General features: G+C 42.7%; 1 long non-coding RNA gene across 1 annotated transcript in view; it reads left to right on the plus strand.

Moving 5' to 3' along the window:
• The window catches only part of LOC122564460, a 91,901-nt gene that overhangs the window by 61,088 nt on the left and 18,530 nt on the right, over nt 1-12,283 (plus strand). The gene's annotated exons all lie outside the window — the stretch shown is intronic.

Here is a 12,283-nt window from a genome sequence, read left to right on the forward strand (position 1 = left end):
GGGTGTAATTATACCCACCACTGCACTCTATCGGGGTGTACTTATACCCACTGCTGCACTCTATCGAGGTATAATTATACTTTCTGCTGCACTCCATGGGTGTAATTACACCCATTGCACTGTTTGGGTGGGCGTTCCAGTACTTTTTGTCCCAGTGACAATAAACATTAGCAGTATTCTTCCAAGTCTGGATGATGTGTGGCTTGGAGGGGAACTTGTAGGGTGGTGTCATGTTCCCATATTGCTGTGTCCTTGTCCTGCTTGTGGGAGATTTTAGAGTTTGGTAGGTGCTGAGAAAGGAGCCTTGGTAAATCGGTTCCGTGCATTTTGTAGATAGTACAAACTGATATCTCTCTCCAGTACATTGGTATTGGAAGCAGAAAGGAGTGCAGTTGAAGCAAGCTTCTTTCTCCCTGGATGATGTCATGCCTCTTGAGTTCCGTTGTAGATGCATCTAGCCTGGGGAGTGGAGAGTACTTCATCACACTGTCGATTTGTAACTTTTAGGTAATGGGCAAGCTTTGGAGAGACAGAAGATTAATTATGAATCCAGATTTCTCAAAAGTTGACCTGCCCTTGTGGCTTTAGTATTTATAAAACTGGTCCAGCTCAAGTTCTGGTCAATGTTAATTCCCAGTCATATAGATAGTGGAGGATTCAACAATGGTCATGCTATTGAATGTCAACGGGAGGTGATTAGATTCTGTCTCCTGATCAAATACTTCATAGTAGCACAAGAAAAGTTTAATGAGCAACAAAATGATTCATAATTCTGCATGTTGACTGGTACCAAATTGGAAATGAGTTCTCGCAATTGTTTTTCATCTGAGCTTGATGCTAGTGTAAATGAGACTAGAAGTGTGAGCGTGCGCGAGTGGTGATTAAGAGGACAGTTGTTCTATGGGCAGATGGCTGGTGTAAGGGAGATGAGGGGGCTGTTTTAGGTGAAACCCTCTTTGATGAGTCGTTGAGAAATTTAGCAGCTAAGGGGACTGGGTGGGTGTGCTGCCCCCTCTCTTCCTGCTGCTCTTCCTCTTCCTTCTCCTCCTCCACTTTTCCTGCCCAGGTGGTGTCCTCTGAGTTACAAAATTGTGCAGCATGCCATGAAGTGAAGGTCACCAAAAAGACAGTTTAATGTTTTCTTTCTGTCTACAAACTGTGGATCCAGGAGGATCTGAAGACTGTCTCCATCCCATTTGTCTCTCACAAACTCCCCACTCTGGCACAAATCGTAACATTGTTGCCAGTAAAGCAAATAGCACCCTTTTAAAAAATGCTTTCACAGGATGTGTGTATTGTTGGCAAGACCAACTTTTGTTGCCCATTCCTAATTGCTCTTGAGAAGGTGCTGGGGAGTTGCCTTCTTCAGTGACCATAGTCCAACTGTTCCCAGAAAATCCACGGTGCAGTTGAGAAGGCAGTTCCAGGATTTTAACCCAGTGACACTGAGGACACAGCAATAGAGTTCCAAGTCAGGATGATGTGAGACTTGGAGGGAAACATATGGCTGGCAGTGTTCCTGTTGCCCTCTAGGTTTTAGAGGTCACCAGGTTTTGAAAATGGTTTTGGCGAGTTGTTGTAGTGCACTTTACACGAAATGTGAGATGCAGCTGCTGCAGTGAGCTATGGTAGCGGGAGTGAATTTTGAAGATGGCAGATAGGATGCTTGCCAAATGGGCTGCTTTGTCCTGGATGGAGTTGAGCAATTTAAGTGTTTCTGGAGCTGCACTAATTCGGGCAAGTTGAGAATATTCCATTGTACTTTGTGGACAGGTTTTGGGGAGACAGGAGGTGAGGTTACTGTCCACAGACTTCCTAGTCCTGACTGTATTAAAATGAGCAATTTGCCTCTGGAGCTATGAAAGCTATTGGCCGTTCACTCAAGTAATATGAGTGAGACTTGGAAGCCAGTGTTGGCTGCCCTCAGACCTTTGCATTGGACATTCTGCACAGCAACTATCCCAGGGCCAACAGTGGATGTGAAGTAGGTTGATTGTCCTGCAGACTTTCACCTCTCTAATACCAGCTTTCTGAGCCCAACTCTGCAGTCCCTCCAGTGTCTCATTGAATGCTACTTTTGTTGCCTGGCCCTCTAAGAATTTATCAAGTTTTAGATTGCCGTTCAAATACAATAACATGAAAACCACCATGGAAAAAATTGAGCATTTGTTCAGCATTTTGAAGGTCAAGAAATGTCCCTAGCTACCTGAAAGGTATAAGAAATGGAGTGATGGAAGTTGATGCAAGTTCAGAGGAGGAACGGATGGCAAACTGCAAAGAAGTAGATATTAAGAGGTATAACGATATGGGTTTCGAATATCTTAAAGAAGGAATGGCGTGTGGAAAATGAGAGGGTTTCAGGAAGAAATTCCAGAAGTTGGAACCTAACCAGGTTAAAAAAACACTGCTACCAATATCTGGTTACTTTAATTCCTGCACATGATGTGCTTCTGAAAAACTGAATGCTAAAAGTGGGAGCATGCGAAATGATGAAATAAAGTCTTGTCATGTAGTAAGTGTGAGTTGCGTTTCTGACCTTGACTGCTTCTGAGATCAAACATAGGGATCAATTGGCATTGGAGAGCAGGAAATGACAGATAAATAGTGGCAGTGTGCTAAGCAAGTGGACTCATCAACAGACCGAGAGCCCAGCACTTTTCTCTGTTAGTGGACAGGATCTCCAGTGTGCTGACAGCCCAGCTCCAAACAAGTTTTGATACCAGAGGTGGGGATGGAAGACAGATGCAGAAAGATCCTGTCCCAACATGAGTGGATGAGAGAATGGTTCCCCAATCCACTGAAGAGACTGGGGGCGATCAGGTCCTGATATGTCAGGAGAGCCTGAGTATCATTCACAGATAATAGTGGGAATATATCATTCAGGTTCCTTGAGACTTATCAACTGTGTTCAGCCAAACATTGAAGTTGTGTCTGACAGTGGTACTTGAGAAAGGACCCTCATATGAGACCCACTCGAAGATGGAGGCATGATATTGGAAACTGCACTGAATAAGAGGATAATTGTGGAGTGAATAGAGGATATGCAAAAGACAAGAGTGAGAGGAACAGGGTACTCTGGGGAGGTGAAGGAAGTTACCGAGATGAATGGAGTCAGGATATTAGAGGTATTTAAACACAGAGGATAAACATTGAGCCACTGGGGGCCAGGAACCCTTAAATAGCCAGGATTCATGGAGAAGCAGAATTCTGAATATGTTTGCGTTTACAAAGGAAGTAGCTGGAAACAAATCACAGTAACATTTGAACAGTGAAATATGGAGGGTACTGAAGGACTGAAGGCTGCAGTAGCAACAGGCAGAGGAGAGGTGCAGGAAGTAGGGATGGGCCAGCTCAAAGCTGAGTGTTACATTGAGTTTGATCCTGTTAAGACAACTGTGGGAATAGAGGCTGGAATTAGTAATTAGGATGTGGAATTTGCAAACCATGTGCCTGTGTTTTACAGGATTGCTACCTTCTTGAAATTACTGCCCTGTTTGATGAAAAAGGACATTGCAGCTATGGAAGTTCTTCCATATTGTTTAGAAGATCATCTAGCAAGCAACAATTTGATTTCAGATAGTCAAGATGGTTTCGTCAAGGGCAGGTTGTGACTCACAAATCTCACTGAGTTTTTTGAGAAGGTGACCAAGCATGTAGATAAGGGTAGGGTAGTTGACGTGGTATACATGGACTTCAGTAAAGCCTTTGATAAGGTTCCTTTTCTCTTGTTGGCCTTGATATTTTAGATTGTGGAGAATGGGGTTTGGGATAGCTATTAAGGCTTCGTAGATACTGCAGTGCATCCTACCTATGGGACACACTGCAGCCACAGTGCAATGATGGCAGGTGGAATAGATATGTATGTGGTAAATAGCCTGCCAATCTAGTGACATATTTTGGAACAACAAAAGATGCAAGATGAGTCAGAGTGTGTACAGATCTCCTGATCGGAATGATGCAATTTGGAAATACACAGTTAAGGGCAGCACATAACAAAAGTCCCAAAACCTATGATAAAATCATGCCGAACTCTTTCACTTGTGTAGTTAAGCAGCCATAGTCAACAAATGTCGTGAGAGACAGTAACGGAGCAAGCTACAAAAAGTAAGGGTGCAAATAAATAAGAAGTGAAAGAAGGAATTAAAGATTTTGCAAAGAACTTTAAAGCTAATAACTAAAGATTTTTATAGATATATTAAGAACATTTCACCGATATATAGATCTTCATTGATTTCCCATGAATAGGCAATGTAATGGACAATAACCTGAGCGGGTCTCATTGTGTTCTTCTTTGTCATCAATCACTTTTCACAGAATATATCTATTCTCTGATTTCACTTCCCACTTTAAACATGCTGCCACTGTCATCATATTTTGTCAAACTTGCACTAACTTCTGGTCTACCTCTTCCTATTCCATTGTTTAACATTTTTTAAAAGTTTAACAGTTTGGCTTCTCAGCCCAGATCGTTGATGTAAGTTAGAAACAATAGAGGTTGCAGAACAAGTGCCTCACGCCCACCCCACACCCCAATATCCCACATCCTCCATCTCCTATCTATAACTCAAGAACACCGTCCCTCCTCTCCATCCCACAGAAACCTCAACAACCTCCAATAACTCCTCAAACAAACGCATTGTATTGTGTCCTTTAGACAGTCTCTCATCTATTCCCAGGGATTACCCTGAATTCCCAAAGGTCTGACTTAATATTCATTCATTTGGAACATTAAAAAGGGTGTTTTAAAGTTAAGGTGCACCACGTCACAGGGATTTCCAAAGTTGTAATCGGGTAGCCAGTTCCTCAAAAAGTTTGTGGGTGTCGATCAGGCAGGAGCTACCCCTTTTGAGTTCATGAACTGTTAACTAGACCGTTGTTATCTGCAGCTCGCCCTTCATTCAGTTTGTTTCTGCTCGTTCTGCCTCAGACTTTGTTTCTTTATCTGTTCATTTTCTTCTGTGCTCCACCCTTTTGCGGTCCACAGACAATTTGGCACAGTTGTCGCTTGATTGCTTTTACTGTCGTTAAAAAATGCCTGCTTTGCACCCACGAGGACTAACCACCCCGTACCCCACTATTCTTTCAATTATCCTGGGATGGAAGAAAGATAGAGCAATGGTGTATTGTTCCTTTCTGGTTTTTAGTACCTGCATATTCTATCATAGCACTGAAAAAATATACCTGTCAGGTTATGAGTTAATAATCATGATTAAGTGCTCAGCATTGGATTAAAAGTCACTTATTTTGTTTCCTGTTGCTGCCCTTACTGTAGTTTATCAAATATGATGTCATTACACTGTATGTTGGAAGATTAGCACAACTTCCTTTTTTTACAAATCAAGTGTAGGTCACACATAAGAGGCTTTCTGCAATGATTTGTGTGGGTAGAACGAGGACCTGTTAGAAGAACTTCTGTTTCAACAAAAATAAAGAACTGATTTCAATGTTTAATTCGCAAAATAGATGGTAGTACAATTTTCAGATATTTTGTTCACATGATTGCTGCATGGAAGTTGTTTCTTTCTCCTCATCACACAGAAAGCTGCTGAGCAGGTTGCTGTGAATGGATTATTATACTTGCAATAAACCAAATGTTGCATTAACATTTTAAAAATCATTCACAGGATTTAGGCATCACTGGCTAGACCAGCATACATTACCCAGATGGCAGTTAAAAGCTAACCGCATTGGTGTAGATCTGGAGTCACATGTGGGTGAGACCAGACAAAGATGGCGGATTTCCTTCCCTAAAGGATATTTGAACAACAACGGACAATGGTTACAATTAAAACTTCACCATTTGCAATGGGCAGGATTCAAACCCATGCCTCCAGAGCACATTAATCTGCAGTTCTGAATTATTAGCCCAGTGACTTTACCACTAACGCTAGTATCTTCTGTGATACTACTTAGAAATGCAGGAATCCATTTATGTGAAATTCGTGTCTACTATTTTAGAAATCTCAACCCTCTTATTTTATGAATGTGTTGGCTCTATTTATCAACAACATTGTACATGTCGCTTCCAACCCCAATTGTTTAAAGTATTTAACCACCTAATCATAAAAATGAGCAACTCCACGAGAATATTGGACGTTGCTACAATGACGTACTATAATCACAGAAGGTTGATAGGACTGCATAAGAATGTTGCTTTGAGTTGGCCTCTCATCTATTGCCTGAAATCATTTTAATATTGCAACTGGCAGTGATGATTGGTGTGCAGACCCCAGACATCAGAGACACAAAGGTGGTAACCTGTAGAGGCCCAATGATATATTTTCATGAGGCTGAATCATACCTTTTTGTAAAATCCCAGACCCATCAAGTTTTTTTTTGTATTTAAGGCCTTGCAAGATCTCTTGCTATGTCTTACCAAACTAACCTCATCAAGTACCTATCCCAGCACAATGGTGTCTCTCACGTCTAATTCTGGTCCGGTTTTACCACACTCCGTTCCCAGACAGGTCATCACTCAGTTGATATCCCTGTATTCAGCATCCCTTATGTCTGACCATCTTTAAAAGCCTGTTGTCCACCTGGCCTGTTCATGTGACCTGTTGTCTATCTGTTGTCCACCTGGCCTGTTGTCCATGTGACCTGTTGTCTATCTGTTGTCCACTTGGCCTGTTATCCACTTGGCCTATTGTCCATGTGACCTGTTGTCTATCTGTTGTCCACCTGGCCTGTTGTCCATCTGACCTGTTGTCCATCTGGCCAAGCAGTGTCAGTCTGGAGCTGGCTGCATGGTTCCTGATATTTGCTCCGGACTCGGAAGACATGGGAATTTTGATGCCCCATTTTATTGTGGAGGCCTGGACCTCCCTTTGGATGAAGTGGTGTAAACAAAGACCTTTCCCGTGTCCTGGGACCAGCAGGTGGAGGCCACCATTCCAAACTGGTCTGAGGTTGCCACCCAGTTTCTGGTGTCTTAGGGGAGATGCCCAGTACTATGGGAAGAAGCTCACATGGCAGGGTATGTCTCTCTAATGCCTCACTCTGCTACTGTATGCACTTCCTACAAAAGCTCAGGCTCCCCACTCTCATTATTGCCTGCAGTATCTTCCCTCACTCGCTGTTACCTGCCTCGGTTCTCTGATTGACTCCTGCCGCCACTAACCATGTCTGCCCTCTGCACAGCCTTGATCACTTGCTTGGGCCAACGCGCATCAAAAGTAATAGCTGTTCCACTCACTTTCACCTCCCATAGTACCTGTCTGCCCCTCATTCCAGTAGAAAAACAACTGACAGCAGAGCAGGAGGAGTCAGGACAAGTGTACACTGCCCAATGTTTGGCACCTCGTCCATTATGTGGGCAGCATCCTGACTCTAACCACCACAAGTAGCTGAGTGATGGTTTCCGAGCCCCCGCACTGCTAATGATGGCTGCTCTTGACTTACTGTGCCAGAACCCCTGACCAAAGACTATCTCTGTTGACTTCGATGTCAAACTTCTTGGCTTTGTGCCAGTACGAAATGGCAAGGAATGACAGAAGCATTATGAGCCTGGTATCTTTGGCTAAGATGGGGGGTGGTCAAAGCACTAAAAGGTAAGGCAGGGTAAGACTACTGAGTATCTGGGTATGTTCAGAGCAAGTGAATGCTATGAAAGTGAGTGAGTGAAGAGCTGGGAGATACACTCTGTTTCAGTTCCTGAGCTGAGTATGTGTTCCTGAACACAGAACAACCCTGCTGCAGCATTACAATTATAGCTGTCAGCAATGATCCCTCTAAGCTGCATAGCCACTCCAAGATTCCACGCATGATTGACATCAGCACACTGACTACGGCATTGACTGCTGGGTTCGTGTAGTTGCTCCAGAGGGGTTGCTGGTTGCCAGTTCAGCCAAGGTGCAGTATTGAAGTGCAGAAGCCTATAAGTGCATCAGAGATGTGCCACGAAGGTTCTTAGAGGCTGGAACGTTGGATGTCAGGGTTGGTGGACATAGGCTTCATGTGTGGTCTGTGACCAAGGAGCATGCCCTGAGATTTGATTGGTGATGTACAATTGGGAGGTCCTTCAGAGCAATGGCAAGCTGATTTCCCTATTGACATCCAGCTTGTTTTGTACATTTTGTACAATAGAAAGCTAAATATTAATGAGGCAAAGGGGGCTGTTTACAAGGCATTTAACAAGCAGCAATTACCCTTAATTGGCAACTCCCTGCTTCCCAACAAGAAACTCACTGCATCGCTTGTCAAAAGTATAAAAGATGAAACAAGATGATCCTGACTTCAAGATCAGCCTCACCCTTCTCATCCAGTTCTGTCACAAATTTTGCCAGAGTCAATGTCATCCAGACCACTTTAAGTTTCTGCTCATGAATTCAATGGGCCATTGCTGGTCTCTGATTATCTTAGGGCGACAGTAGTTTTGAGGTGCAAGAGCACCAGCAGGCAAAGAGAGGAATTATCCTGCAAGAACGTCGAGTGCTTCGCAGTAACTTTATGTCCACAGTACAATACATCGTCAAGGAGGCATTGATTTCATTGATTCAGTACAGTTGACATTGCCTTTTAATATCTAATAATATAATTGCAGAAGGCCTCCGTGTAAACTTTGGTTCACTAATATCTTTCAGGGAATCCTTACCTGGTCTGGGATACATATAACTCCAGACCGACAACAATGTGGTTAACTCTTAACTGCCCTCAGGGATAGGTAATAAAAACTGACCTGGCCATTTATGGCCTCATCCTGTCAACGAATAAAAAAAATTCTTGTTGCTCTCAGTAAACAAATCTCTCCTAAACGTATTAATATATTTTAAAAAACCTTTAAAAGGAATTTCAAGTGAACTTCATGAGATTGTTTTTCTTACCCAATATAGATTTTTTTTAAATCCATATCTGCATTGCACAAATACTTTTTTGAACTTGCTGCAAGCCCAGGAGCTGCTAAAATTGTAGATTAGAGAGTTATGACTCCACTCAGTCAACCTGAGATGTCTATGGTTCAAGTTACCCTCCTGGATATTCATACAAAATCTAAAAGTAACTTCAATGCTGCCTATACCACCACACATGAAGAGGCAATGGCCTGGTAATATTATCTCTGGGCTATTATTCTAGAGATAGCACAAGTTAATATCTTTGGGCGGCACTGTGGCACAGTGGTTAGCACTGCTGCCTCGCAGCGCCAGAGACCCGGGTTCAATTCCCGCCTCAGGCGACTCACTGTGTGGAGTTTGCACGTTCTCCCCGTGTCTGCGTGGGTTTCCTCCGGGTGCTCCGGTTTCCTCCCACAGTCCAAAGATGTGCAGATCAGGTGAATTGGCCATGCTAAATTGCCCGTAGTGTTAGGTAAGGGGTAAATGTAGGGGTATGGGTGGGTTACGCTTCGGCGGGTCGGTGTGGACTTGTTGGGCCGAAGGGCCTGTTTCCACACTGTAAAGTAATCTAATCTAATCTAATCTTAAGATAAAGACAAATGTTTCTATTAAAAATGGATAACAAAAGTTTATATTAAAGACAGCAAACGTTTCTATAAATATATAAAATAAAAAACAGTGACTAAAGTAAGCATTGGACCTTTAGAGGATGAGAAGGGGAGTTTAGTTATGAGATATGATGAAATTGCCGAGGCATTGAACAGTATTTTGTATCGGTCTTTACAGTGGAGAACACTAATAATGTGCCAGTAATTGACAAAGACGATGAGGAACTGGAAACCATTATTAAAGAAGAGATTGTGTTGGGCAAGCTAATGGAACTAAGGATTGGTAAGTCTCCTGGCCCTGATGGAATGCATCCTAGGGTGCTAAAGAGATGGCAGGAGAAATAGCAGGTGCACTGGCTGTAATTTTCCAAAATTCACTGCAGTCTGAGGCAGTCCCAGCAGATTGGAAAACAGTTTATAAAGGGAGGTAGACAAAGATGGGGAATTATAGACCAGTTAGCTTAATCTCTATAGTGGGGAAGATGCCTGAGTCAATTATCAAGGAAGAAGTAACAAGGCATCTTAATAGAAATTGTCCTGTTGGGCAGACACAGTATGGGTTCATGAAATGCAGGCCATGCTTGACAAATCTTTTGGAATTCTGTGAAGATATTACAAGCAAGATCGACAAAGTGGATCCAGTCGATGTGGTTTATCTAGATTTCAACAAGGTGCCACACAAGAGGTTGCTGCATAAGATAAGGATGCATGTTGTTAGGGGTAAAGTTTTAGCATGGATAGAGGAGTGTTTGACTGACAAGAAGCTAACAGTGGGGATAAATTAGTGCTATTCTGGTTCACAGAGGAGGTTCACTAGGTTGACTCCGGAGTTGAGGGTGTTGACTTATGAGGAGATGCTGAGTATACTGGGATTATATTCATTGGAATTCAGAAGATTGAGGGGGGATCTTATAGAAACATATAAAATTATGAAGGGAATAGATAAGATAGAAGTAGAGAAGATGTTTCCACTGACAGGTAAAATTAAGACAAGAGGGCATGGCCTCAAGATTAGAGGGAGCTGATTTCGGACTGAATTGAGAAGGACCTTCTTCACCCAGAGGGTTGTTAAACTATGGAATTCCCTGCCCAGTGAAGTAGTTGACACTACTTCAGTAAACTTTCTTTAAAGCTAAGGTAGATTTTTTTTTGCACAATAAAGGAATACGGGATACAGTCAGAGTGAGGGTAAGTAGATCTGAGTCCACAAAAAGATCAGCCATGATCTTATTGAACGGTGGAGCAGACTTCAAGGACCAGATGGGTGAAAGTGAAGACTGCAGATGCTGAAGATCAGAGTCGAGAGTGTGGTGCCGGAAAAGCACAGCCGGTCAGGTAGCATCTGAGGAGCAGGAGAGAAACTTCTTCAAGATAGGCATACCTTGAAGGGCTTTTGCCAGAAACGTCGACTCTCCTGCTCTTTGGATGCTGTCTGACCTGCTGTGCATTTCCAGCACCACACTCAAAGGACCAGATGGCTTGCTACTGCTCCTAGTTCTTATATTCTTATATTCTTATGTTCAGAGACTCAGGTAAAGTCCTGGGACCAGGGTTCAAATGCCATTATGACAGAATTTGAATTCAATAAAAATCAGGCAAATGGTACTAGCTTAGTTAGCATGGATGAGTTGGACTGAAGGTCTGTTTCCGTGCTGTATGACTTAAACAAAAGATGTAATCTATATATGCCAATGTATTTCCAAAACTTTCATCTGCTCCACATTTCCAGTACCTGCCAGTTTGTTTTAAAAAATAATCTCAACAAATATTATAGCCAGATCATACTTTGTTTGTGTTAGTCACACCAGTTAACAGATTCTCCTCTGCATGCTGAACAATGTGCGAAACGAACATGGAGAAACAAATGTCCAGAAAAACGACTAGCATCATGATTACGCATTTCTTCCGTCCTCCCAACTCCTACTCACCCTCACACTATGTATACTTCAGGGAGAAGCAAGAAAAAAAACAAGGGAAAACCCTACTGCTTTCATGGAGTATGTCACACTACCCTGTTATGTGTCTGATACTAATTACTTAAGCAATGTGGGTCATCTTTCATCAAAAACACTGACCATTTGAGAGATATCATTAGTCTTTAAACTCAAAAGTGTCTCACTGTATAGGTCAATGAATGATGGAACAACATATAATTTCCAAATCCTAAATTGTTTATAAATGTCGTTGTAATGTTATTTTAGCTGCCTTTTATGTCATATAACTTCAAGGGACCAAACAGCACCACCGACTTGCCCAAGTTAATATCTCTTGGTGAAAATAAAGCCAAATCAGACTTTTGCACTTACTTATCCTTTTAGCATCTTAAACTGCATGAGTAACCATATATTTCCTGCCTATCATCTACCACGTTACCTGCCCCTAGCAGTATGGTATGACCACTGGAAGATGTCATCCTTCTTTCCAGATACCTCCCCCTCCCACTCCTTCCTTTCATCATTTCACCATTTCTCCCACCTCCCAAACCATTGCCAATATGTCAGGAAAATTCATCCCGAAATTTCAACTGTGTGATTTTTTCCATCAGGGTTGTGAGATTTTAGCAAGACTTCAAGTTGTAAGCAAGTCATCCTCAGCAGTCCCTCACAGACAAGGATGACTCTCTTCCATTCTCGGGGTGAGTCCATAGGTGGCTGTATAGACTATTGTGGCTACTGGAGGCTCTGTTACACTTGGGGCAGGTGGTGGTTATGAGAAGGGGTGGGTGGGGCAGCATGCTCCTTTCCCTGTTTTCGCCTGGCTTTGCTTTCTTCCTGATAGCAAGTCTCAAGGTGTTTGATGTCTTCTCAAATGTTGCTCTTCCACTTTGGACGGTTTTGCTCTAGT

The sequence above is a fragment of the Chiloscyllium plagiosum genome, chromosome 29, assembly GCF_004010195.1.
Source record: "Chiloscyllium plagiosum isolate BGI_BamShark_2017 chromosome 29, ASM401019v2, whole genome shotgun sequence".
NCBI classification, from domain to species: domain Eukaryota; kingdom Metazoa; phylum Chordata; class Chondrichthyes; order Orectolobiformes; family Hemiscylliidae; genus Chiloscyllium; species Chiloscyllium plagiosum.